The sequence below is a fragment of the Rhineura floridana genome, chromosome 1, assembly GCF_030035675.1.
Source record: "Rhineura floridana isolate rRhiFlo1 chromosome 1, rRhiFlo1.hap2, whole genome shotgun sequence".
NCBI lineage: Eukaryota > Metazoa > Chordata > Lepidosauria > Squamata > Rhineuridae > Rhineura > Rhineura floridana.
In genome coordinates, this window is record NC_084480.1 from 314,566,345 (window position 1) to 314,593,113 (window position 26,769).

The 26,769-nt window shown below is 41.8% G+C and overlaps 1 protein-coding gene across 13 annotated transcripts in view; it reads right to left on the reverse strand.

Moving 5' to 3' along the window:
- Positions 1-21,432, reverse strand: part of PTK2 (protein tyrosine kinase 2) — a 356,254-nt gene extending 334,822 nt beyond the window's left edge. For 8 of the 13 annotated variants that reach the window (XM_061607042.1, XM_061607039.1, XM_061607035.1 and 5 more), the window contains exon 1: positions 21,059-21,432. The gene's annotated coding sequence lies outside the window, so the exon portion shown is untranslated. The remainder of the gene's footprint in view (positions 1-21,058) is intronic. The other 5 variants (XM_061607043.1, XM_061607036.1, XM_061607044.1 and 2 more) reach the window with 3 other exon arrangements.
- Positions 21,433-26,769: the final 5,337 nt, after the last annotated feature.

The window sequence follows — 26,769 nt, forward strand, 5'->3', positions numbered from 1 at the left end:
GTTTATCTGAAGGAGCGCCTCCAGCATCACCAATCATGCCGCCTGACAAGATCAGCCATACAAGACCTTCTCTCAGTCCCACCAGTTAAACTAGCTAGACTGGTGCGGACCAGAGAGAGGGCATTTTCGATCATGGCTCCCACCCTCTGGAACTCCCTTCCTTTTGATCTTCGCCATGCCCCCTCCCTGACAAGTTTCCACCGGACATTGAAGACCTGGCTGTTCAGGCAGGCCTATGGGATTCCTGAGGTGGGTTAGTCTTTTAATTGCTGTTATTAATTGGGGTTTAGATTAATTATTGATTACGGTCCTTCTTGGTTTTATATGTATTTTATGGTATTATGTACGTCGCCTAGAGTGGCCGTTCACTCGGCCAGATAGGCGACTCAAAAATAAAATTTATTATTATTATTATAAGAGGCATCAGAGATCATATTGCAAACATATGTTGGATAATGGAACGGACCAAGGCATTTCAGAAGAAAATCACCCTGTGCTTTATAGATTACAGCAAAGCCTTTGACTGTGTAGATCATGAAAAACTATGGAAAGAAATGGAGGTGCCACAGCATCTGATTGTCCTGATGTGCAACCTATACCATGGACAAGAGGCTACTGTACGGACAGAATATGGAGAAACTGATTGGTGCTCCATTGGAAAGGGGGTGAAACGGGTGTATTTTATCACCTTATTTGTTTAATCTGTATGCGGAACATATCATACAAAAAGCAGGATTGGACCAAGAGAAAGGAGGTGTGAAAATTGGAGGGAGAAATATCAATAATTTAAGATATGTAGACGATACCATACTACTAGCAGAAACCAGTAATGATTTGAAAAGAATGCTGATGAAAGTTAAAGAGGAAAGCACAAAAGCAGGACTACAGCTGAACATCAAAAAGACTAAAGTAATGACAACAGAAGATTTATGTAACTTTAAAGTTGACAGTGAGGATACTGAACTTGTCAAGGATTATCAATACCTCGGCACAGTCATTAATCCAAATGGAGACAATAGTCAAGAAATCAGAAGAAGGCTAGTAGTGGGAAGGGCAGCTGTGAGAGAACTAGAAAAGGTCCTCATATGCAAAGATGTATCACTGAACACTAAAGTCAGGATCATTCAGACCATGGTATTTCCGATCTCTATGTATGGATGTGAAAGCTGGACAGTGAAAAAAGCTGATAAGAGAAAAATCAACTCATTTGAAATGTGGTGTTGGAAGAGAGCTTCGCAGATACCATGGACCGCAAAAAAGACAAATAATTGGGTGTTAGAACAAATTAAACCAGAACTATAATTAGAAGCTAAAATGATGAAACAGAGGTTATCATACTTTGGACACATCATGAGAAGACAAGATTCACTAGAAAAGACAATAATGCTGGGAAAAACAGAAGGGAGTAGAAAAAGAGGAAGGCCAAACAAGAGATGGATTGATTCCATAAAAGAAGCCACAGACCTGAACTTACAAGATCTGAACAGGGTGGTCCATAACAGATGCTATTGCAGGTCACTCATTCATAGGGTCGCCATAAGACGTAATCGACTTGAAGACACATAACAACAACAACACAGAACCTTACTTTGAACCAGCTTCGTGTCTACAAAAGCATCAAAATGCCACATCTACAGAACTCCAAATGCAGACAAGAAACACTTTTGTCAGATACTGGAGTAGGAATGAGGCTAAATTCTCTCCTGAAAACGCAAACTTTTGTTTTCATTGGAAAAACAGGCACAAAACTACATAAAAACCAACTGTGCTAAAGAATATTTACCTAAGAAAGTGAATGTTTTGACCAGTTCTGCCCAAATGATTAACCCAAAAGATATTTTGAGCTGCCTGAAGCTAAAGCTGGATGTGTGTGTGTTTGGAAGAACTCTGTGGGCTGCTGCAACTGTTTGCCATTTGCCCACAACTTTGCCAACTCTTCTCTCTGCTCCAGATATATAAATGGGTTGTGCTGCCTGAGGCAGGCCTCAGCACCACATTTGGAGTGGTCTTGGACTCCATTCCCTGCCAAGAGAAATCATCGTCACACTCTGCAAGTGCTGAAGACAGATGGGCAAACCAACAGGTTCTCATGACTTTCAGGGTGAAAGCTTGATACTTGAATAGTTTTTGGTTTCTTGGGTGAGAGATGAGGGAAGTGTTATTGCCTATTACATTGGAAAAAGTTGTTTCTATACACCCAGAGTGAGAGCCTGGATAGTCTCTGCCCCCTTGAGTGAGAGACAAAGGGGAGTGCTTGGTATGAATATTTTCTTTAGCATGTGTGTGCATTCTTGTTTGTTTGTATTTAGATTTGCATGGAGTGAATATGTGAGTGTATTGTTTTCAGGATGCGAGACTGAATTTATGTGAGTACTTGCAGAGTGTGATTTGAGGTGGGTTAAAATAGTAAGCTTGAGTGCATTGGTTTAGAATGTTTTTACGTTTGACATGTTTGATTAATGCAAGTGCTGATCTTGTAAGGGTGTGCTTGAGTAAACTGAATAATACCTACTTCCAACTGCAGTTAGACGAATTTCTGTGTTATTGTAAAGGGGGCTGGCTGTTTTAATTGTTTTGCTTCATTATTATATATTAAGAAATGAGTTGATTCTCTTTTGACCAATTTACCATGTTTAAAAATCATATTTTGATATTTTAACTAGATTTTTATTAATTTGTTATTGACGCCTAGGGGATATTTTGTTCAGCCTATTATGTTTGCTATGATTTTTCTTGGGTTTTTCTGTAGTTCATATTTATATGCAATGTTGATACTAAACAGGATGTTTTGTTCAGTTATCAACTGTATTTTATAAATCGCGTAGCTTTGTTGCTGTTATTGTATTTGCTGTTTAAGATGTTTAACTTCTGTTGTACACCGCTTAGAGTTTCATCTAAATATAAGTAGTATACAAAGTGGTAGGTAGTTTTAAAAAAAATGTTTTTAAAGATGTTTTGTTTTAATGTATTTTAAAGTCTGATTTTATGATGTTTTAAAGTGTTTTTAGTGCTTTTGTTTGCCGCCCTGGGCTCCTGCTGTGAGGAAGGGTGGGATATAAATCAAATAATAAATAAATAAAATTGTCTTTAAAAAGGTATTATAAATGCTTTTTTTTTTTACACAACAACCCCAAACACTGTAATATACCAAACCATGTAAGGCCTTTAAGGCTCCCAAGTGCCAAAAGTACTTGTAGATGACAGGGTATAACATTGCTTTGTCAAAAGGTGTATCAACAGATCTGGATAACATTAATTTCTGGACTGTAATCACAATTTCTGGGGAATACCTAGGATTATTTTGACCACTGGTTGTCTGCAAAACAATAATTCTTTGCACTTAAAGGGGTTGAAATCAGTTAAACAGTCAACAGCTATTGTAGCATAGGAATATATTGGGTTTGTTATTCTTGCTACGTGCACACACTTCTCAAGTACCTAACTTTCACTGTCCACAAAAAAATGCCTTATGATTCATCACTTTCAGTTACTTTTCTGGCATCAACCTCAACCACTTCTGGCCTCTTGCTTAGCTACTCCCTCTCCCCAAAACTACTATGATATGCATTTAGGTAGCTTATTAACATACACTGTTACAGTCATTTTAATATCCCCCCTTTCTTTTTGCCATTAATCAAGAATATTATGGCAACTGCAGGGGCTGTACTAGTAAAAACTAGTCTTCGTTCAACATCAAAGTTGGGAGACCAAGGCTTCAGACTAATTAACTATTTGAGTTGCTAATGCAACATAAACAGCAGTTTACAGTATTGTACCCTTTGCTGAACACTTTACTTGTACTATAAAACATGAAAGAAGGCAGCAAAAATCACAAAATAATTGCCAAGAGCCAGTCTGTGTGCAAGAAATTCAGCAGGCTGTAAGCAGAATACAGAGTGGAGTTAAAAGAAAAAAACACACATTTTCAGACAAAGATATTATCATACGCCGTCTCTAGGAACTTTCCAATGATTCCCCCATAAGTTTCATACTCAAATCCCAATAACATATACCCATATCCTCTTCCCACCTCTTTCTCACACATGTACAGACTACAATCCTCACTTCACAACAGAACTCTTTACATGTGGCTCCCTCCCCTCCTCCCCTCTAGTCACGGGGTGAAAACAGTTCCATATGCAGTGGCTGACTTAAGTCATTCCAGCTGGTTACAACAGTGATGTTTCAACTCTTCAAAAGAAAAACAGTTTGGGAGAGGGGCAGGGGGGGAAATACACTATGAGCCCAGTGTAACCCTTGGACTACCAAGTGAATTCTACTCACACAAGAGTTGTGAAACATAGCAACATATCCCTGAAACCTTGCTAATCTTTGATTTTGTTCCTGCCATGAATTAACACATTGCTCCTGCCAACCCATTAAGTGTCCATAAGTTGTGCATAAAGAGGCTGGACAACAGGGAGAGCACAAGTGGCAAATGATGAGCTGCAAAGCCAAGTGAACATGATGAGAGAGATGTACCGTCTTCAAGTCGATGAGAGCACATAACTGAGTTGATGTCCTCCATAACAATCTTGGTATCATATACACATTCAGTCCAGTCTCCAATGAGGTATGCGATGCAACATCTGTTACAACACTATGGGTTTCGTTTCAATAAGTGCAACCTCGTAACACAGAAAAGGTGCTTGCCACAATTTATTTGTTTATTTATTTGTTTATTTATTTATTAGATTTGTTAGTCGCCTATCTGGCTGGTTGTCCAGTCACTCTGAGCGACGTACAGAAAAAGCATACAGATACATTAAAACAGTAAAAACTCAACCAAGAATAATAAAAACCTAACAATGAGGCCAATCACATGTTCCTCAACCCTTGCCCCTCTTTACTGATTAAAGCTTGTCAATGGGTTATGACCAGATGGATCCAGGGTGCGGTCAACACATCCTTTTGGGAAGGAGTGGTCCCAGCCATATTGAAAGAGGCAGTGATGTGACTGCTACTAAAGAGCCCACCCTAGACCTACTGGTTTGTGAAAATTACCACTTGGCTTGAAATACCCCCTTTATGGGGGAAGCCATCGAAATGTTGTGGTGCAAAAGCTGCAAGTATTTCAATGAAACAGATTATCTTTACCTATTCCAATCAGGGTTCATGAGACTTAAATCAGCCCTGGTTGCCCTGATGGATGACCTGTACCTACAGAAGAGGGGTGTGTGACCCTGTTATTCTTGCTTGATGCCTCAGCAGCTCGATACTATTGCCCATAGTATCCTCTTGGTCTATGAGATGGACATTGGGGCCACTGTTTTACAGCGGTTCTGGTCCTTTCTCTAGGTTTGGTTTCAGTGAATAGCACAGGATAATTATCTCTTGTTCCCCTGGCAGTTATACTATAGGATGCCACAGGTTACCATCCTGCAGCTGATGCTATTTAACATCTGCATGAAGCCATTGGGAGAAGTCACAAGGAGATCTGGAGTAAGGTGTCATCACTATGCTGATGATGCCCACCTCTATTTCTCGGCAATGTCTGAATCAGGACAAGCAGTGCAAGCTCTGGACAAATGCCTGGACTTGATGGTGGACCAGATGAAGGCCAAGAAACCTCATCTGAATCCTAGCAGGAAGGAAGCCCTATGGGTGGGTTATTCCACAGTCCAGATAATTGGTCAACTGCCTGCTTTGGACAAGATCGTACTCCTCCTAAAGGAGCAGGTTCATGGTCTGGGGGTGCTCCTGGATTCACCTCTGTTACTAGAGGCTGAGGTGGGTTCGGTGGCTGTGAGCACCTTTTACACCAGCTTTTGTTGGTAAGATAGAAACAGCCATTTCTGGATCAGAATAGCCTGACTACGGTTATCTATGTGATAGTAACCTCCAGACTGGATTACTGCACTGCAGTCTATGTGGAGTTTCCCTTGAAGTTCACCCACAGGCTGCAGCTAATGCAAAGTGCAGCAGCTCAACTGCTCATATTACACCACTGCTGAAAGAACTGCCCTGGCTGCCAATTAACTACTGGACAAGGTTCAAAGTGCTAGTATTGGTGTACAAAGCCCTATACAGCTTTGAACCATGACATCTAAAAAATAGTCTCACCCCCTACATACCCAACCAATCACTGCAGTAGAGAACATCCCGCAAATACCATCCTATCAGGGGATCTGTTCCACATGTCAGATTCGGGCCTTTAGTGTCGTAGCACCTACCCTTTGTAACTCTCTGCATATCAGAAAGGTACCTTCTCTATTATCTTTTCATTGCCTGCTAAAGATGTTCCTCTTTTAACAAGCCTTCTAAATGGAGATTTTTTTGGTATGTGCTGTTTGAAGTTGTGTGTGTATGTATGTAAAATCATTTTTACTTTTAAATATGCAATTGTTTAACTGTGTGTGTGTGTGTTATGTATGCTTTTATTATTTTGTAAATTGCTTCAGGATGCCTGATGGGAACCCATTCATAAATGAAATAAATAACAATGTTTTCATCTTGGTCACTAAATCAATATGCTAATAAGGCGAGATCACTCATTTTCAATTCAAACACAATGTTTTCAACAGATCTAGTTCACATTGTTTGAAAGAATAAAATGAGCAAAAATGAGATGCATAGTGCTCATGTAAACTAGCACTATGAAGCACTTATATACAGTCACAAAGCCAAGATGTTCACAAGAACAAGTTTGAAAATGCAATCCTATGTGTATGCTTGTTTGGCACTAAGCTCAGCAAACTCAAATGGGACTTATTGCATAAACATGTAGAGGATCTGGCTATAAGTGTGGTTAACTACCTACTTCCATCAGAATAAATCATTACACAATTTATGCTCCTACTAGTTTAAAGATTTGGGACAGTATTCAACAACCTCATTCTATCAGCATAATGACTTTTGGCCGTGCAATAGAACCTCCCTCTCCTCTCCTAGCATGCCTCCAAAATCTGTTCTGGAGTTTCCTCAACCCTCTGCTGCGTTCTGCTGCACAAACAGAAGTCCTCGTGCTAATGGAACTTCAGTATTGGACAGAGCCCTAGAACATCATAGGAGTTGTGGTTTTTTTAGTTAGTTGTAATTTGAAACAAAGATCTTTCAATTCAAGACTTATATAACACATTAATGATTTGTTTCCAGCAACGGCATAGTATAGGCTGTATGCTTTCATTTACTGAGAGACTGAAAACGTATAGAAACTTTTGCCTCAAACGCCTCAGTGTTTTGAATGAGGCTGAACTAACCTGTTTTTAGGAGCAAAACAGAGTGATATAGGGATTAGAGTGTTGGACTGTGACCTTGGAGGTTCAAATCTCTGTTCAGCCATGAAGCTCACTTGGTGACCTTGGGCCAGTTACTGTATCCTCACAGGGTTATCCTAAGGATAAAATCAGTATGGGGAGAACCATGTCTATATGCCAAGCCGAGCTCCTTGGAGGAAAGGTGGGATATAAATGTAGTAAATAAATAACTAGAAAGGACAGTTAAAGACTGGAAGCAGGAATGAATTTAAGAACAAATCTATCCAAAAACAGAACAGACTGAATTACTTTTGCATCAAATGGCAACTTATTGCAGGGCACCCAGTGCTGCCTTAAATCAAAGTTGCAAGTGCATTTTTTAGTACAGGGCAAGGTTTACTACAATATTCCAGCTTCTAGCTGCAATTCAGGGTGGTTTTCAGAATAGTAAAGACTACAGTTTTTCAAAGATAGCCACCTAGAAAGGACAGGCTTGAAGAGTCTTATAAGCAGCAATTATATAGGCTTTAAAATTCACCAGCATCCTTAGCTACTATGCTACACTAGCTCAACTCAAGATAAATATAAAAGTGAAAGTGCAGGACCATCCTCAACTTGAACACAGACAACACCCAGTTTAAAAATATCCCATGATTCTCATTTGTGAGAACAAAAGTCTTTCTAGACCATAAAAATAATTAAACATAGGTGGAAAGTAAAAACACAGATGGCTTTATTCCCACCCCCTTCATCCTTAAGCTAAAAGGTAGCAAGGTGCTAAGGCAATGGTTTTAGATGCATCAAAAGTCTCACATTTCACAAGACAGGCCCAACATGAGGACACTTCTTTCCTGAACTGGGTCATGTGTATTTAAAGGCATTCCTCACCCAATACCATGAGCTCACACTATTAAAAATAAGTTACAAATATCTTGCTGAAATAGTCCATGCCAAATCGCAGCTAAGCTTCTACAAAACTACAGTTCATAACTCTGCATATTTTTGACATCAGATAGGTAAGATGCAAGTATAGCACAGATGTTCAAAACAAGGCCCTAAGGCTTTACAAAACATCATACAAGCAACTCACCCATTTTCATCCACACATTTTTAAAACTTCGGCGCCAGCGCTAACTCTTTTGTCTGGAAAACACTCTGCCTCACCCTTTGGGTGATCTCTTAGGGATGTTATCATGTGGAGGTTATCTTGCAAGGATTAGGGGAAAACAGTAATCATAGATGTGAGTGAAAGTGACTTCAGTTATGGGTAAACTGCTAGATAAGGAAGCCATCACATTTCTAGTTGACTCCCAACTTCTAAGTTTAACAGGTTCATTTACTGAGAGATCTTGTGTTTATCAACTTTCCTTTTCTTGAAAGAAAAGCAAGACATCCTAAAAGATTGCCAGTAACCACAAATTATTTTTCATTCTTGCTTATCACAAGAATTCATACCCCATTTCTCCTACAAGGAACATAAAATCAGATACATGGAATCATAGTACTTTACCCTTTTAAGTCTAAAGCTAAACACTTTCCCATGATCGTCACAATGGCTTTTAAAAAAGAATCTTATTGTCAGCTGCCTTGGAGAACTATTGTCAGGTAGAAAGGTGGGATATAAGTATTTTAAGTTTCTGAAATAGATCAGGCTGAAAGGTAATGCTTGCCCCTAAGAACATAAGAACATAAGAAGAGCCTGCTGGATCAGGCCAGTGGCCCATCTAGTCCAGCATCCTATTCTCACAGTGGCCAACCAGGTGCCTGGGGGAAGCCCGCAAGCAGGACCCGAGTGCAAAAACACTCTCCCCTCCTGAGGCTTCCGGCAACTGGTTTTCAGAAGCATGCTGCCTCTGACTAGGGTGGCACAGCACAGCCATCATGGCTAGTAGCCATTGATAGCCCTTTCCTCCATGAATTTGTCTAATCTTCTTTTAAAGCCATCCAAGCTGGTGGCCATTACTGCATCTTGTGGGAGCAAATTCCATAGTTGAACTATGCGCTGAGTAAAGAAGTACTTCCTTTTGTCTGTCCTGAATCTTCCAACATTCAGCTTCTTTGAATGTCCACGAGTTCTAGTATTATGAGAGAGGGAGAAGAACTTTTCTCTATCCACTTTCTCAATGCCATGCATAATTTTATACACTTCTATCATGTCTCCTCTGACCCGCCTTTTCTCTAAACTAAAAAGCCCCAAATCCTGCAACCTTTCCTCGTAAGGGAGTCGCTCCATCCCCTTGATCATTCTGATTGCCCTCTTCTGAACCTTTTCCAACTCTATAATATCCTTTTTGAGATGAGGCGACCAGAACTGTACACAGTATTCCAAATGCGGCCGCACCATAGATTTATACAACGGCATTATGATATCGGCTGTTTTATTTTCAATACCTTTCCTAATTATTGCTAGCATGGAATTTGCCTTTTTCACAGCTGCTGCACACTGGGTCGACATTTTCATCGTGCTGTCCACTACCACCCCGAGGTCTCTCTCCTGGTCGGTCACCGCCAGTTCAGACCCCATGAGCGTATATGTGAAATTCAGATTTTTTGCTCCAATATGCATCATTTTACACTTGTTTATATTTAATTGCATTTGCCATTTTTCCGCCCATTCACTCAGTTTGGAGAGGTCTTTTTGGAGCTCTTCGCAATCCCTTTTTGTTTTAACAACCCTGAACAATTTAGTGTCGTCAGCAAACTTGGCCACTTCACTGCTCACTCCTAATTCTAGGTCATTAATGAACAAGTTGAAAGGTACAAGTCCCAATACTGATCCTTGAGGGACTCCACTTTCTACAGCCCTCCATTGGGAGAACTGTCCATTTATTCCTACTCTCTGCTTTCTGCTTCTTAACCAATTCCTTATCCACAAGAGGACCTCTCCTCTTATTCCATGACTGCTAAGCTTCCTCAGAAGCCTTTGGTGAGGTACCTTGTCAAACGCTTTTTGAAAGTCTAAGTACACTATGTCCACTGGATCACCTCTATCTATATGCTTGTTGACACTCTCAAAGAATTCTAATAGGTTACTGAGACAGGACTTTCCCTTGCAGAAGCCATGCTGGCTCTGCTTCAGCAAGGCTTGTTCTTCTATGTGCTTAGTTAATCTAGCTTTAATCATACTTTCTACCAGTTTTCCAGGGACAGAAGTTAAGCTAACTGGCCTGTAATTTCCGGGATCCCCTCTGGATCCCTTTTTGAAGATTGGCGTTACATTTGCCACTTTCCAGTCCTCAGGCACGGAGGAGGACCCGAGGGACAAGTTACATATTTTAGTTAGCAGATCAGCAATTTCACCTTTGAGTTCTTTGAGAACTCTCGGGTGGATGCCATCCGGGCCCGGTGATTTCTCAGTTTTTATATTGTCCATTAAGCTTAGAACTTCCTCTCTCGTTACCACTATTTGTCTTAGTTCCTCAGTATCCCTTCCTGCAAATGTTAGTTCAGGTTCAGGGATCTGCCCTATATCTGCCCCTCAAGGTTTATTGTGGCAGAACAAAGTTGTAAACCAATCATCCTGGAATTACCATCTACTACCACATTGGCTCTCAATGTGCATGCTCATCATGCTAGTTTAAAAAAATTAAAGAAAGTATATGTTAATAAAAAAACTAACAAACAACTAACAGAACCCCTCCTGATGATCTCAGTGTTAAAGCTGAGATATAAGGGCTTAAGGAATCCTGGACACAAATTGTTCAGAGCTTTAGAAGGAACAAGCTGAAGCTGAACCCCGACAAGACCGAGGTGCTGCTCGTGGGGGACAAAGGAAGGTTGGGAGATGTTGACTTGAAGTTCAGTGGGGTAACTCTACCCCTGAAGGACCAGGTCCGCAGCCTTGAGGTTGTACTTGATTCCAGGCTGTCCATGGAGGCTCAGATTTCGGCAGTGAGCCGGGCAGCCTGGTATCAACTACACCTCATACGAAGGCTGCAACCCTACCTTCCTGCTCATCAGCTCCCGCTGGTAGTACACGCCCTGGTCACCTCTCGCTTGGATTACTGTAATGCGCTCTACGTGGGGTTACCCTTGAAAACAGTCCGGAAATTACAATTTATACAAAATGCGGTGGCTCGACTACTTACAAACAGTCGCCGCCGAGATCACATCACACCAGTGTTGTTCGATCTACACTGGCTTCCAGTTGTTTTCCGAGCCCAATTCAAGGTGTTGGTATTAACCTTTAAATCCCTATACGGTTTCGGCCCAGTTTATCTTATGGAGCGCCTTCAACGCCACCAATTATGCCGCCCGACAAGATCAGCCACACAGGGCCTTCTCTCAATCCCGCCGACAAAAACAGCCAGATTGGCGGGTACTAGAGAGAGGGCATTCTCAGTGGCGGCCCCCACCCTCTGGAACTCCCTCCCACAAGATCTCCGGCACGCCTCTTCCCTAAGTGTATTTCGGAAAGCCTTAAAGACCTGGCTCTTTCAACAGGCCTTTGGGATCTCCGGGGAGGGTTAATTGTCTTGATTGCAATGCCTCCTGCCCTGTTTTAATATTGTTGTTGCAGCTGTATTGCTTTTATACTGTTTTTAAATTGTATTATTGTATTTTATTATATTGTGTTTTAATGATTTTGTATGTCGCCTAGAGTGGCCATTGGCCAGATAGGCGACACAGAAATTAAATCATTATTAATTATTAATTATTATTATTATTATTATTATTTAGACACTGGTACAATAAAAAGGTGGTGGTAGATCCCAGTTTTGAACTTCAGGACTATATAAGTTTTTATGCAATTACACCTACAAAGATCAAACTCTACATCTGTCGATACATTGCCCTACTTTCAAAGGCTTTGGATTTAGAATTTGCAGGTGGTTATTATTTATTTTACACCAAATTACATGGCAGTTGGTCATCAAATTGCATGGAAATTCAACATGGCCCCCAAACCAGAAAAAAATTAAGTCCATCCATATTTTGAAACTGCAGAGGGCAAGTACAATACCTTTTGAATATGGATACTTTGAAGGGGGTGCTTACTGTGAGATGATTACTCACACACAACATTGTTGCTATCCAAATGCCAGCCTATATATTTCCACATTTAATCTAGATTTACCCTTTCCAGGGTAAAGCCATTAAGTTGGAAAAAAACTGTTGCCAACAGCTCATCTGAACAAACCTTGACAATATTCAGTATCCGTTTGGAAGCACACTGAGATGCCCTAGATCACCTGAACAAGAGCACCAATTAACAAGAAAGCTCACTCTCAGCACTTTGAACATTAGTCTCCCTTGCTACTTGTCATTTAGACAGGCTGATGTCAAAAGAAAGTGCAAAGAAAAATCAGAGTAAGACTTAAAAGAATAAAAAATGACGTTCATCAATATTCTCACATGACACAACACCAGAATCAAATACACAATCCAGAACAGTATGGCAAAATCAGAAAGAAAACATGTTCCCACCCAAAAGGACACAAAGCAAAGATGACTAAAGTGAACGAGCCAGGCTGCACCTCTATTTACAGTGTAATGCCCCATTCCTTGGAAAAGATCAGGAGCTTCTGAAATCCGTCACACCCAAAGGGAAGCAGGACATTGGGGCCTCTCTGACCTTAATAGAGATTAAGAGGATCAAATAGAAGGTTTCCCAAAAGAAAGAGAACACTAGCTAACAGCAGCTTCCTTCTTTACCCTGCGCTAGCTTGCATCAATTCAATCCAGTCTTTCAGCTTAATATTGGAATTGACAGCAGTGAATTCTGGGGAAACTCCCCCACTCCTCCCCCTTAACCAAGAAACAGAGAAGACACTTATTGCATGACTGCACAAACTGGTGTGTTCCTATCTTTTTTGTTGTTGATTTGATATTGTTGTTGCCGATATCGAAGATTTTAAGGCAACACTTCATTACTGGAAAGTGAAAACTCACAAGAGTAGTCCAAGTACAACACTCTAGAGAAAAGGGAAGCAAGGAAAGAACAATAATTCTGGTCTTTCAAAACCAGTTGTTTTAAGGATCCTTGCTGACTAATCTAGTCTGTTCCTTGTTCCTATGAAAGGTGGGAAGCTATTCTAATACAGAAAGAAAACTGAATTATTTTCTTGAATAATCTTCTACTGAGTTTCTACTTGAACAGTAAAATTTCAGTGTATGATTGTGAAATTAGAAGACACAAGGAATAATCAGGGTTTTAAAAAGGTCTAACCTAAAAACCAGTTTAGAAAGAAACAATAGGGGAAAAGGAAAAATGCTATAACGTTGTAAAAAATGTCAACATGTGAATTGCCCACTAGAAAGAAAAATACAAATATGCTTCCAACAGAGCTGTGTGCAAATGGCCTCTTGAAATTCTCTACCCCATCTGTAAGCACAGAAACTGGGGACTGCAAAGGACCATTTCATTACGTTTCTCAAGGGGGGAGATAAGTTTTCCAACAGTTTCTCAGGGCTAGGGGCTCAAAAAGCAGTGGCAGTAGCTCACCTCCTCTCTTTTTTCCACTAAGAATTTATTTGCTGCCATTGGAAATGAGCAGCACCAACTGTGTTGGCAGTCTGACCATCATTTTGCATCTGCCACAATCATCAGACCTAATGTTATTATGGGGCATTAGGGGAGGGATGGAAGCCACCACAAAAATAGTGGAGAATATTCAGAGAGAATTCTGCAAAATGGCATTTTTATCACTCCCTTAGAAAAAGAAAGATCTCAGAAAAATGTCTTCAGAGAAATTTCAGCTCAGCTCTATATTCAATGCTGGAACTACAGATATTCAGAAATCCTTACAACCACCCTCTTTCTTCAGAGAGAAGCATGGCTTGCCTAAGCCCATATAGCACATGTTGAGACAATGCTTTACCCACATTGAATGCATACACCTCTGGAATAACAGGAATGGCCTTTTGGGCTCACACACTTGCTCCTCCACCCCATCATAAGAACATAAGATGAACCTTTTCTCACAATGGCCAACCAGTTGTCCGGGGGAAGCCCACAAGCAGAACCTGAGTGTGACAGCACTCTCCCACCTTGATTCTCAGTAACTGTCACACACAGGCATCTTGCCTCCAACCGTGGAGGGACAACATGGCCAATGTGGCTAGTAGCTTATCCTCCATGCATATATCTAATCCTCTTTTAAAATATCCCAGTTGGTGGTCATCACTGCCTCTGGTGTGAGTGAATTCTATAGTTATACTATGCACTGTGTGAAGAAACCTTGTCTGTCCTGAATCTTCCAACATTTAGCTTCATTTAGTGTTCTGAGAGAGACAGACAGAAACAGAGAGAGAACTGTTTATCTGCTTTCTCCACGCCATGCATCATTTTATACACTTCTATCATGTCACTCATCTTTTCTCTAAATTAAAAAGCACCAGATGCTGCAACCTTCCCTCACAGAGGAATCACTCCATCCCCTTGATCATTTCAGTTGCCCTTTTCTGAACCTTTCCCAGCTCTATAGTATCTTTTTTTAGGTGAGGCAAACAGAATTGTACACAGTATTCCAAATTTAGTTGCAGTATGGATCTGTATAATGGCATTATTATATTGGCAGTTTTATCTTCAATTCCTTTCCAAATAATCCCTAGCATGGCATTCGCCTTTTCACAGCTGCCACACACTGGGTCTCCTGGTCAGTCACCATCAGTTTCGACCCCATGAGCATATATAAAAAAACTTTGATTTTTTTGCCCCACTGTGTATCACTTTACACTTGCTTACATTGAATTGCATTTGCCATTTTATTGGCCATTCACTCACAGTTCGAAGAGTGAATGAGTTAACAGAGCACTTCACAATCCCATTTTGTTTAACTACCATGAACAATTTGGTATCATCAGCAAACCTGGCTGCCTCACTGCTCACCCCCAACTCTAGATCATTTATGAACAAGTTAAAAAGCACAGGCCCCAATACTGATCCTTGGGAGACTCTGCTTTCTACATCCTTCCACTGGGAGAATTGTCCTTTCATTCCCACTCTGTTTCCTGTTAATTAACCAGTTACTGATCCACAAAAGCACTCAATGCACTTAGACAGTAACATCTAGACCAGGATATCCAGTCGTTATCGGAACACAATTGCCCAGTTCAGATGTAACAGTAGACCAAGGTCTCCTGCCACATGAATAAGCCATGGTGAGCCTCAAGCTCGTGTGTTTCCCATACACACATTTGTGCACAAAGAGAAGAAGCTTCCACTTCCAATTATAAACAACCACAATACCACACTGAAATCATACTCTGAACTGTAGCTTACTTAAAAACCTATTGAACAAGCTATGATTATAATGTCCTTTTTAATCCTGGTCTGGTTCTCACTTACCAGGGTTGTACAAATCACTGTTCCCAGACATCAGCCTTAATGGGCACTGCGGTTTGTTTCAAACTGGAAACCTCCCACTTCCTCCTCTAGCACATGGAAGAGGAGGGAAAGAGGGAACAGAATGAGCCCAAGGCTCTCCACAGCTCATTCACGTAGCTGAAAACCATGGTTTCCTATTAAATCTCTAGTGTGATTTATTTTGTTTATGTATTTCTTACATTTACATCCCAACTTTCTTCCAAGGATCTCAAGGTGGTGTACATGGTGAGGTAGATTAGGCTGAGAGACACTGACTGGCCCAAGGTCACCTAGTGAACTTCATGGCTGAGTGAGGTTTCAAACCCTGGTCCCCCAGGTCATAGTCCAATACTCTAACCACTATACCACACTGGCTCTACACAAACACAGGGCAAGGGATCCCATGTTCAACTAACCAAGGTTATCTGAATTGGCATGGAAACTACTTTAGTCACCCAGTATGACCACCTCCATCAAGAAAGAGACAAAGAGTGTGTCCCTGTTAATTCTCCTTGATCTCTCAGCAGTTTTCAATACTATCAACCATGGTATTCTTCTGCAGCAGCTGTCCAAGTTGATGTGAGTGGCACCGCATGCGGTGGCTTCAGTTCTACCCAGATGGTCCTTTTCAGAGGGTGGTACTTGGGAACTATTGTTCAGCCCCGTGGAGCTTTTTTCTGCAGAATTCAATTGGAATTCAATTTTGTTGAAATCACATGAGTGGAGTAATCCAGAGTTTTGGAGTTCATTATCACATGCTGATAATACACAGCTCTACTTCTCCTTTACATCTGCAGGTGTGGCAGTGGATGTGCTCAACTGATGCCTTGCCTCAGTAATGGAGAGCCAATAAAGTGAAGCTTAATCCAGACAAGACTCAGAAACTGTTCCCTAGATTGGATGTGTGGGGCATGGACTGCTCTAGATGGGGTTACACTCCCTCTGAAGGAGCAGGTATGTAGCTTGAGGGTACTTCTGGATCCATTACTGTCACTGCAGGCTCAAGTGGCCTTTGTGGTGAGGAGTGCCTTCCATCAGCTTCAACTGGTGGCCCAGATGCATCCCTATCTGGACAGGGACAGTCTAATTTCAGTTGTCTATACTGTGGTAACCTCTAGGTAGGATTACTGCAAAGCATTGTATATGGGGCTGCCTTTGAAGGAGGTTTAGAAACAGCAGCTGGTGCAAAATTTGGCAGCCAGATTGTTGACCAGAGCAGGACAGTCACAGCATATAACACTTGCTCTGGCACAATTGCACTGACTACCAATTAGTTGCTGGGCTCAATTCGAAGTGCTGGTTTTGACCTATAAAGCTTATGTTGCTCAGGACCCCAATACCTCAAGGATCGCCTCTCCCAACAGGAACCAACCCAGACCCTGCATTCTTCATCTGAAACCCTTCTCCTTGTGCCCCTCCAAGGGAAGTATGGAGGGTTGCAACACCAGAATGGGCCTTTTCAGTGGCGGCTCTCTACTTGTGGAATGCCCTCCCCAGGGAGGAATGCCTAGGACCATCATTATCTATTTATCTATTTATTATAGATAATGCATTATCTATGCATTATCCGTGCATAGGGAGGCACGGAGAACGATAACTAGAGCTAGGGCCTTCTCAGTGGTGGCCCCCGAACTATGGAACGCCCTCCCTGATGAGATACGCCTGGCGCCTTCTTTGTTATCTTTTCGGCGCCAGGTAAAGACCTACCTCTTCGCCCAGGCATTTTAAAAATTTTAAAATTTGAATTTAAAATTGGAAATTTTTAATTATGTTTTATTGTGTATTGTATTTACATCCACTTGTATTTTAACCTGTTTTATTATGCTGTACACCGCCCTGGGAGCTTATTGCTATAGGGCGGTCTAAAAATGTAATAAAATAAATAAAATAAATAAATAAAAATAAAATTTCCTTTTTAACTTGGTTTTTGCTATTAATTGGAAGGGTTTTAGGTATCAGCGGCGTCTTTTAATGTGGCAGGTCTTGCAAGACCTGTCTTTATCTGCACTTATGTGTTTTTAGGTTACTGTGTTTTTAATGGGTTTATTATAATTGATTTTAATGTTTATTGCTATAAGTCACTTTGGGTTGCTTTGCAAGAAAAGTAACTTATATAAATATAAATAAATAAAATTCAAATGTTACCTTCTAAAGCACACTGCAAGACACCTAGACAGACCACTTTCAATTTCATGTGCCTTCACCAACATCCTACATTAATTACCGTAACTTCCATATCATATGTTAGCTTCAATAATGTATTCTAAATTAAAAATTCATTTCAAAATACAAACTCAAAGTGTTTCCCTATTAGATGTTTAGATTCTCAACTCCACTACATCTGGAAAAGAATGCTAGTAGCACCTATACAAGAATATTAAATAATGGCACACATATATTCAGTATTCATTTCTAACAACATACCATGAAGTTGTACCCTTTTACTTTTTAAAAAAGTAGCACTGCTAAAGCAGCACATCACACTTCTGAAAGCAGTATCACCAATGTTCCTTTACAACCACTCAGGATAAAGTTGTTTGCTATATTTGGGGAAAGACATAGCCACACATCCTAAAAGATGTGAGAGGAGTTGCAACATCCTTTTATCTCCGATCCGTACGGAACACTACAGCAAATATTTCTGTCATTCCAAAGATGCACACTGATGCTTTCTTGAGATTCTTGCAATAGTGAAGCAAACAATATTTTGTGAACATTTCCAGCTTCCTAGAATGTTTGCACATATTATTAAAAGCAAATTAGCAGATTTATCCTTTGTCACTAAGAAGCCTGTTGCCTCTACAAACTGAATGGTTGTTCCTGATGTCTATTCTATTTTGTCTCATAAAAGTAGAAATCGTTTACATGAGAATAGGTTCCTAATACCATGCCATTTACTTGAAAAACAGGATATGATTACATCACCACTGGAAACAGGACTACAGTGACCAGATGCAATCAACAACAGGAGATCTTGAACGCTTAATAGTTGTGAAGAGGGAATTTCAGCAGGTGCAGCTGTTAGCCACATCACAGCACTGAGGAAATGGTACATGTATGCCACAATTCCCACTTCTACTCAGTTACAAACCCAACATTATCTGGCACATCTTGATCTTCTCAAGCAAGTGAAGGCTTTTCACTTTTCTTTTCAGGGAGAGGCAAATCTGACCAACTCCTCTTAACATTTATTTATGTTCCACTCTAGGAAATAACTGCTTAGTTTTTTCACAATAAAAGTTGGTGTATTTTGGCAATTTTTAATGCTGTAAAGCTTTCTTGAATCTAAAAAGTGGGATAGATGTTGCTTCACTAACACAATGCCACTCAGTTATGAAGAACTACAGCATCACAGATCATTGCTTGTGTCACAGAACCCTGAAATCACTTAGCTGCATAGGAGATTCTGTATAAGTAAAAGGGAAGCCAAGACTGGTGATATCAGGCCCTGCAGCTCAATGAAAACAACTGACACAGTGAATAGAATTGACCTTAGGCACCTGAGTTCACATCCCAGTTCAACTACAGACTTAGTGAGGAGGTGGAATCATTCTCCCTGAGCCTTCGGTAAAACACAAAAGATGAAAAGTTGAAAGGATGAACAAACTAAATAATATGTTACCTGCCTTGTTCCTTTAGATGGTGGACAATTTATAAGTTCTATCATTTGATGTACACAGAGGGTGACATTCAAGGAAGGGGAGAGAGAATCCAAGCTAACTGTTTCCAGATGTGAGGGTGGGAAAGGGGAGTGGAAAGTTTGCAGTACGGATGTTCATCATGAACAATGCACTCTGAAATCTCCACTGGCAAACTTTCTGCTTTCAGCTGAACTCTCTTCCAATATCTTTATTATGGTGCTACACATACTGCCAAAAACTCAACTGCAGACCAGCTACACAAGAGTCCGATATTGATATTATAACCTATACCACTGCAAGAAAAGTAGAGTTTCAATCAAACAGTATTTCAACTAATGCAAAGCTGTCCTATTCACAAAATCCACAGCTTTGTATGTTTGGACTAGCCAAAGTACGAAGAACCAATCAATGCAAAACCAGGAATACATTTAAAAGTTAGAAAAAATAGGGCAGGAATGGTCTGGCAACAGCACCATATAAAATTCTGGATCAGTTTTAAGATATATATTATACACACACACAAGCTTGAAATGAGTTGGGATTTTTTCACTGTGCCTGTCCCATGGTTTGGGGAAGGAAAGAGGGTATTATTCAGTCCATTTACACTGGATTCAGATTATTTCCTCCTCAAAAACTTTTTTTTAAAAATCCTTCATGGGTGAATAATACACTACCACCGCAGAACACACAGACACTTCCCCTTTTAGATATTGTGTCTGAACGTGTTGAACCATGCTATCCTTTCCCCTGTGGATCAGACAACCATAAAAAGTATTCAGCAAAAAGAGGTATACACAAGAAAGAAATCTCAGCCACTTCCCTTCTATCCTTCTGCTTACACACACACTCCCTGTGCTTTAGAGACACGCTCTGATTCATAACACAGTATTACAATACGGATCCTATACTGTATGCAGTGCAGCCACAGATGCATGACAGACTAGGCTAGAGGACCACACCACTCCGCCCCTTTTGTTTACTCTTCAACAAGCTATTCCCTCACGCAGGAAAACCCCTGAGACACTTGGGCCTACCTTCATACATTCGACTGCCCAATTCCTTGTTAACTCTGCTGACCTCCCTTCCCACACCACTTTGCAAAGGCTTGGCAGGAATGAACACGGAGGTGGGGATGGATGGAGTGGGTGGAGTGATCCAAAGGAAGGCTTGTTATTTTTAGGCAGCCTCATTTCCTCTCCCTGCTTTTGTACAGCATGGGGAAGTGACTTGATTCCTTTAATCCCGAGAGGCTGCCAAACCAGAAATCCTAAATTAAGAGAGCTTGGATGCCCCAAGATTCAAGGCATTCCCTTTTTGTTTCAAAATGGCAATATAAGATTTCAGTACCTCAGAAAACACTCCACCCACCCACCCCACACACGCTTTTCTCCATGGGCCACCCCCATTCAAACAGCCGCGAGGCAACCACTTCACTTCGCCTCACCTTCCCCCACCCACACACAGACACACACCCTGTGTGTACATGCAAGGAATTCTCCACACAGGTTCTCCCCAGCCCTACAACCCTCCCATTATTAGCTATAGGAGGCTCTCCCAGGCAAACCCCATATCTATATTTATCTATTACAGCGCCCCACATCTCTCCCCCTTCCCCAGGAAAGGGGGGGGAGAGGATGTCTTCTCTTCTAGGAGAGAAGGGCGTGCCTTTTCTAAGGGGAGGGCGCCCCATTGCTCATAAAAACCGCCCTCCAGAAAGAATTAATAAGGCAGCCTCTACCACCACCACCATCCGACCCCATCTCCTTTCCCCCTTCCCACGCCGCCGCCGCCCCCCAACAATGCAAGTTGGGGCCACGCTGCCGCCGCTTCTCCTCACGGACGGAGCCGCCGCTTCTCCTCACGGACCGAGCCGCCTCCTCCTCCTCCTCCTCCCACTGGCCGGGAGAACTCACCAGGCTCCCGCAGGCGCTCGACTCTTCCCTACGTTCCGGCTAAGCCCTGAGGCGGATGCCGTTGCTGAGGCTTCTCCCCCGCGTCGGCAGGCAGGCAAGGCGGGTGGATGCGGGGTGGGAATAATAATAAAAATAAGGATTTGAGAAGCCACCAAGTTGAGCCCTTCGCGCTGCCTGCCCTCGCTTCCCCGCCACTCGCGCGCCGTTCCGTGGGTCGCCGAGGCGCTCGTCCCGGCCACTTCCAGGCCGCTCCCCCTCCCCTTCGCTCCTTGACTGACTGACTGGCCTCCCTCCCTCCCGGCGCGCTGCACCATGGGATACGCCGCTGCCCTCACACTCGCCCTGTCTCCCTAGCGTAGTTCGTTCCCAGCGCTCGCTCCTGTAGCATGGCTGCGAGCTGCGCGAGGAAGCGAGCCTGACCCCTCCCCGCCTCAAGCGAGGGGCGCGAGGAGGGCAGAGGGTGGATGCGGCCTCCGCGCCCTCACAGGGAGAAAGCGAACCTCGCCGGGACCCCGCAGAAGAGAGCGAGCGGGACGGCAGCCCCTCTCCTACGCGGGCATCGTCATGATGCAGAGTCAACCATTCATCATAGTTACAGATATAGATAAACACACACACACAGGTATGCCTAGGATTGTTATTATTTATGTCCCAGTTTTCTTCCAAGGAGTTCAAGGTGGCATAAGTTCTTCTTCCCTCTCCTCCGTTTTATTTATTTTATTAAATGTATATCCCTCCCTTCCTCTCGCAAGGAGCTCCTGGTGGAAACAAAAAAACTAAAACGTCTTAAGAACAGACTTTAAAATATATTAAAACAACTTTGAAAACACCTTTTTTAAAAAAGCTTTAAAAACACTTTGAAAAGCAATTCCAACACAGACAGGGATATAAGGTCTCTACTTAAAAGGCTTGTTGAAAGAGGAAGGTCTTCAGTAGGTGCCGAAAACATAACAGAGATGGCAGCTGACTAATACAGTATTTAAGGGGAGGGAATCCCGAAGGGTAGGTGCCACCACAACACTAAAGGGTTATCCTCACAACAATCCTGTGTGGTAGCTTATAGACTTGTGAGACAGTGACTGGCCCAAGGTGAGGTTCATGGCTCAGTTACAGATAGACACACATAGGTATTCCTATTATTGTTATTAATTAATTTAATGTGCTTATAACATTTAGACCCCACTTTACTCCAAGGAGCTCAAGGTGACATACAAACATGTTCCTCCACCTCACAACACTTAACCTCACAACAATCCTGTGAAGTAGGCTAGATTGAGAGACAGTGACTGGCCCAAGGTCACCCAGTGAACTTCATGGCCGAGCGGGGATTTGAACCCTGGTCTCCCAGTCCACCACTCCAATCACTACACCGTGCTGGCCTTCATAAGTGGTTGTCCCACCATTTTATCTTCACAACAACATTATGAGGTAGGCTATACTGAGAGACAGTGACTGGCCCAAGGTGAGCTTCATAGCAGAGTTTGAACCCTGGTCTCCCAGGTCCTAGTCTAGCACTCTAACCACTGCTGGCTCTCTAGGGTTTCCCAATGTACCCTGTACCTGTTAAGTAGGTAGGGCACATGTTTTCTCACATATGTGCAGTACAAGTCGCTGGCATGAAGTGACTTTGGTACCTGATCATGCATAAGCTGAGCTAGTGCTTAAAACAGTGGGGTGGGAGGATCCAGGGTCAGTAATCTCAGCCTTCAACTCTTATTACATTTTAATTGCATTGAAAGCCAGCTCACAGGTCAGCATTTTCCTGCACACACACTCCTTAAAACAATTCACAGAGGTAGGTTAGACTGAGATACAGTGACTGGCACAGTCACTTTCATAGTTGCATGGGAATTTGAACCCAGATCTCCCTAGTCCAAGACTGATATCCAGTCCACAAATAAACCATACCAATTCTCAGTGACATACTGCGCATTACAAGTCTATGTTAGTTTATTCAGGAATAAGTCCCACTTTGTTCATTGGGTCTTACAATGCAATCCTAACCACATCTACTCAGGTGTTGTATTTAATTCAAGGGGCTTATGCCCAGGTAAGTGGTGTTAGGACTGCAGTCTAAGCAAGTTGCCATCTCTCAGTCCTTCATCTGCAATATGAGGATAATAATGACAGCAGAAGCAAGACAGCTGCACCAATCAACAACTGAAACATGAGGAAATATCCACAGGGGCTGTAAAAAGATCCCCATAGAGAGGCATAAAGCAGTTGAAAAGAAGAAAATCTATTCTTTACAGTTGCAAAAGGAAGTTGGAACAGCTGAAGAAGTTTGAAATGGATTGGGCTGTTTTCAGTAATAACCTAGTCTATGGCCTCTGTGTGTATTTTCTTATTTTCATCAAATGCTGTAAAGAGTTCTTGTAAAGAATGCTGAGACAGGTATGTGAAATTTTCACCACTAAAGCAATCTATTAATTATAAATATAATTCACTAATAAGCAAAAAACCTCACGGTTTAAGAACATACCTAAGGAAATGGACTGCCATTACGGTTTTCCCTCTTGTTTGCTTAACCACATCCAGTCTGTGGGTTGTATTCAGCTAAATCATTGTGGGCACAGACCTTCCACAAGCACAATAGAAGTTCCCTTTCCTCTCTTCCCCCTACACTGCTCCCAAATCTTCTCTAGGAGGTTGGGGTAAAACCCAGACCAGATTTGGGAGTTGTGGGGGAGGAGGAGGAAGAGGGGAACTTCCATTGCTTATAGAAGTCATTCCCCACCAGCAATGATTTCGTTGGAAACAACCCTATTAACATATAGGCTATTTGATATTGCATGAGACCAGGTCAATGTATGATTTAAAGATGCTTTGTAATTAGAGAATTTTATATAAAGAAGCATGGAGGGGGAATTGTTCCATTGCCCATTGGAAAATGCCTGGAATTTACTAGATCTTGGCTATGCTGTCAGTATTACACAGAGTGTAAAACTGGGTGAGGACAGTGATGTTCTCAGAGCAGCCATTTCCTCCTCCAAGAACCTTTAGAATAGGGATCAGCAACTGAAGGATCCTGGGCCAAATATGGCCTCCTGTCCCCATTTGCCAACATACTCACAAGAGAGGTATGTGAAGGAAGTGGCCTCTCTGCAAACAGGATTTGCCAGCCATTTTCTTTGTGGTTTTAGAGTCAAGGCCTTGATTCTCCACTACTGGAAAACAGCCCTCCAAGAAATCTAGTCATTAACCAAGGGTTAAGAGTAAGGAACCAAGCAATTTTGATTCTGAGACCAATTTCTCCTAGAGTTTATTTCAGTTCAAATCAATTAATCTACTTGCATAAGTACCATGTGTACAGTAACCAGTGTGAAAACCATTTCCAAAGCCTCCATCACATTCTAACATAACTCTAATAGTTTCATGTGTGAGTGCAATATGTTGCCTCCCTACTAGAACCTTAGCTTAACTTATGCACATAATTCTTCCACCGTTAGCTGGAAGTGGAATCAAAGTGGATTTTGCAAACTAGCGCTATATTATCCAGCAGCAGCTTTCTATGTGGCCAAAGTTGTTCGATAATTTTACTTACACATAAGCAGAAGTTCTTAGCAATGTTAATTTAAAATTTCCTGTTTGTAAGTTCAGCCCATCTGTTGTTTCCTGATGAGTGCAGGTTAATGATAAAAAGCCCAATTCCAGTTTCTGTTCCAGGGGGAAAGGCTTTAATTATTTCATTCCATGTCTTTCTATAAAAAAGTAGAGATAGTATAAGAGGAAACTAGTAATTAAAGCCTCCTCCCGTCCCCTTCATCAGAAAGCAATAAAACAGGCTCAATCTACAAACAGGAATTGCTAAATTAAAGGCAAAAGAGCCCAAGTAGCATTTTGCCTTTCCACACAAGACAGGCTAATACTGCAGTTGTGTTTTATTATGAAAGATTGCCACAAATCAGGTATGATGTGTGTGAACAAAAGGTGTACATTACAGGAAAAAAAAGAGTAGTGTAGAAGTAACTTCTTTGTGCAGAGTGCTCGGGGACTAAGCTGTGCTTCTCAAAAGTCTTATCAGTATACAGGATCCCCCTGTACCCATCCTCTGCCTATTATTCTGTTAGCATTAAAAGAAGGTTTATACTCAGATGTGACAGTGAGGAATACAGCACACAAGCCTACAAGGATAGATTATGGAGAAGTGAAAACCATGAAACATGCTTATATTATATGCGGATTTGTTCAGTCACTGGATTTAAAAAACAGCTGAACAAATGTTTAGGATGCTGTCTGGAATAAAAGCTGAAGTGAGAATCCCAGGGGAAAATAAAGTTAAATCAGCAGGGTTAGCCACCACTGTGTTGGCGTTGTTGTGTAAAGAATATGCGGAGAGCAGAACACCACACAATGGGAAAAGAAGTTCTATTCCTCATGGAAGCCACCCGATTAGTTTGCGTTACTAATTTAAAATCTCAGAGGGAATCGTTCCTTAATTGGGAGCACAAAAATAATCCCAACTCAGATTCCCAAGGTAAAAAGAGGGGGTTGGAGGAGGGGGTTAGAGGAGGGGGAGGGGAGAAAAAAAATAAAACAAAGCAGAAAACCCAAATGAAGCACACCTCCTTAAAGGAAAGGAAACTGCAAACATTGTTAACATAACAATGATGGTGTACCTAAGAATTCTATAACCCCACCTTTCCATAAAGGTACACTAAAAAAATTCAGATCATAACAAAAAACACCATAAGCCAGCAACAAAGAAACTAGAAACAATAGCAGCGAAGAGAATAGCAAAGCAATCAAAGCCACCAGATCCACGGGCTGGGAGGGGTTTGAATGAGGCACTACTGGGGGGGGGGACTGACAGAGAGGGGCCCATGCCAGTGGAAAATCCCCCAGCAGAAACACATCCACCTGCCCATGGAGAATGTGGTGATAAAAAATGCATCTGCTCCTATCTAACCAGGCAGAAAACTCTAAAACTGGGTGCACCGTGGATGAGGGATGGGAATCTGCTGGTGGAGGACTGGGACACCAGGTGGGGCCCCCAGGGTCATTGCCTTGCCAGGTAATGCAAGCCCAGGAGCACCTTTTGCAGCATGGGAATGTTGTAGTTAACATGGAGGAGGTCTTGCAGGTGGGGGCCAAGCATCTGGAACAGCGCCTCAATCACCTCTCTGTCTAATTGGAAGGTCTGGGTGCACTCCTGGTCAGACGGTATGAGGTCCAAATATGATCCAAAGACAAAGCCGAGCAATGGTCCAAGGATACTGTCACAGGTAGTACAAGCAAGCCACAAGATCTAGGAGCCAAAGACCAGTCCTTCTTTCAGCAACTGGAAAGTTCCAAAGGGAGGCCTTATATAATTCAACCTTCCTCTTTCAACAAGCCTTTTAAGTTGAGACCTATCCCAGTCTGCATCTGTGTTGGAATTGCTTTTTAATATGTTCTTAAATCTTCTTTTTAAAAATGTTTTTAATCTTAGATGATGTTTTGAAAGCTTTTTAAAAAAAACGTTTCAAAGATGTTTGTTTTAATGTGTTTTAACGTTTGTTTTTATGATGTTTTAATGTTTTTAGTGCTTTTGTTTGCCGCCCTGGGCTCCTGCTGGGAGGAAGGGCGGGATACAAATCAAATAATAATAAATAAATAAATACATAAATCTGCTTAAGCACATCCTAACCACAGCTAATAGAAGAGAAGGGCTATCAGGAATTGCTTACAAAAGAATAGGCCCCCTTCCTAATGAGTAGACCAACAAGTCT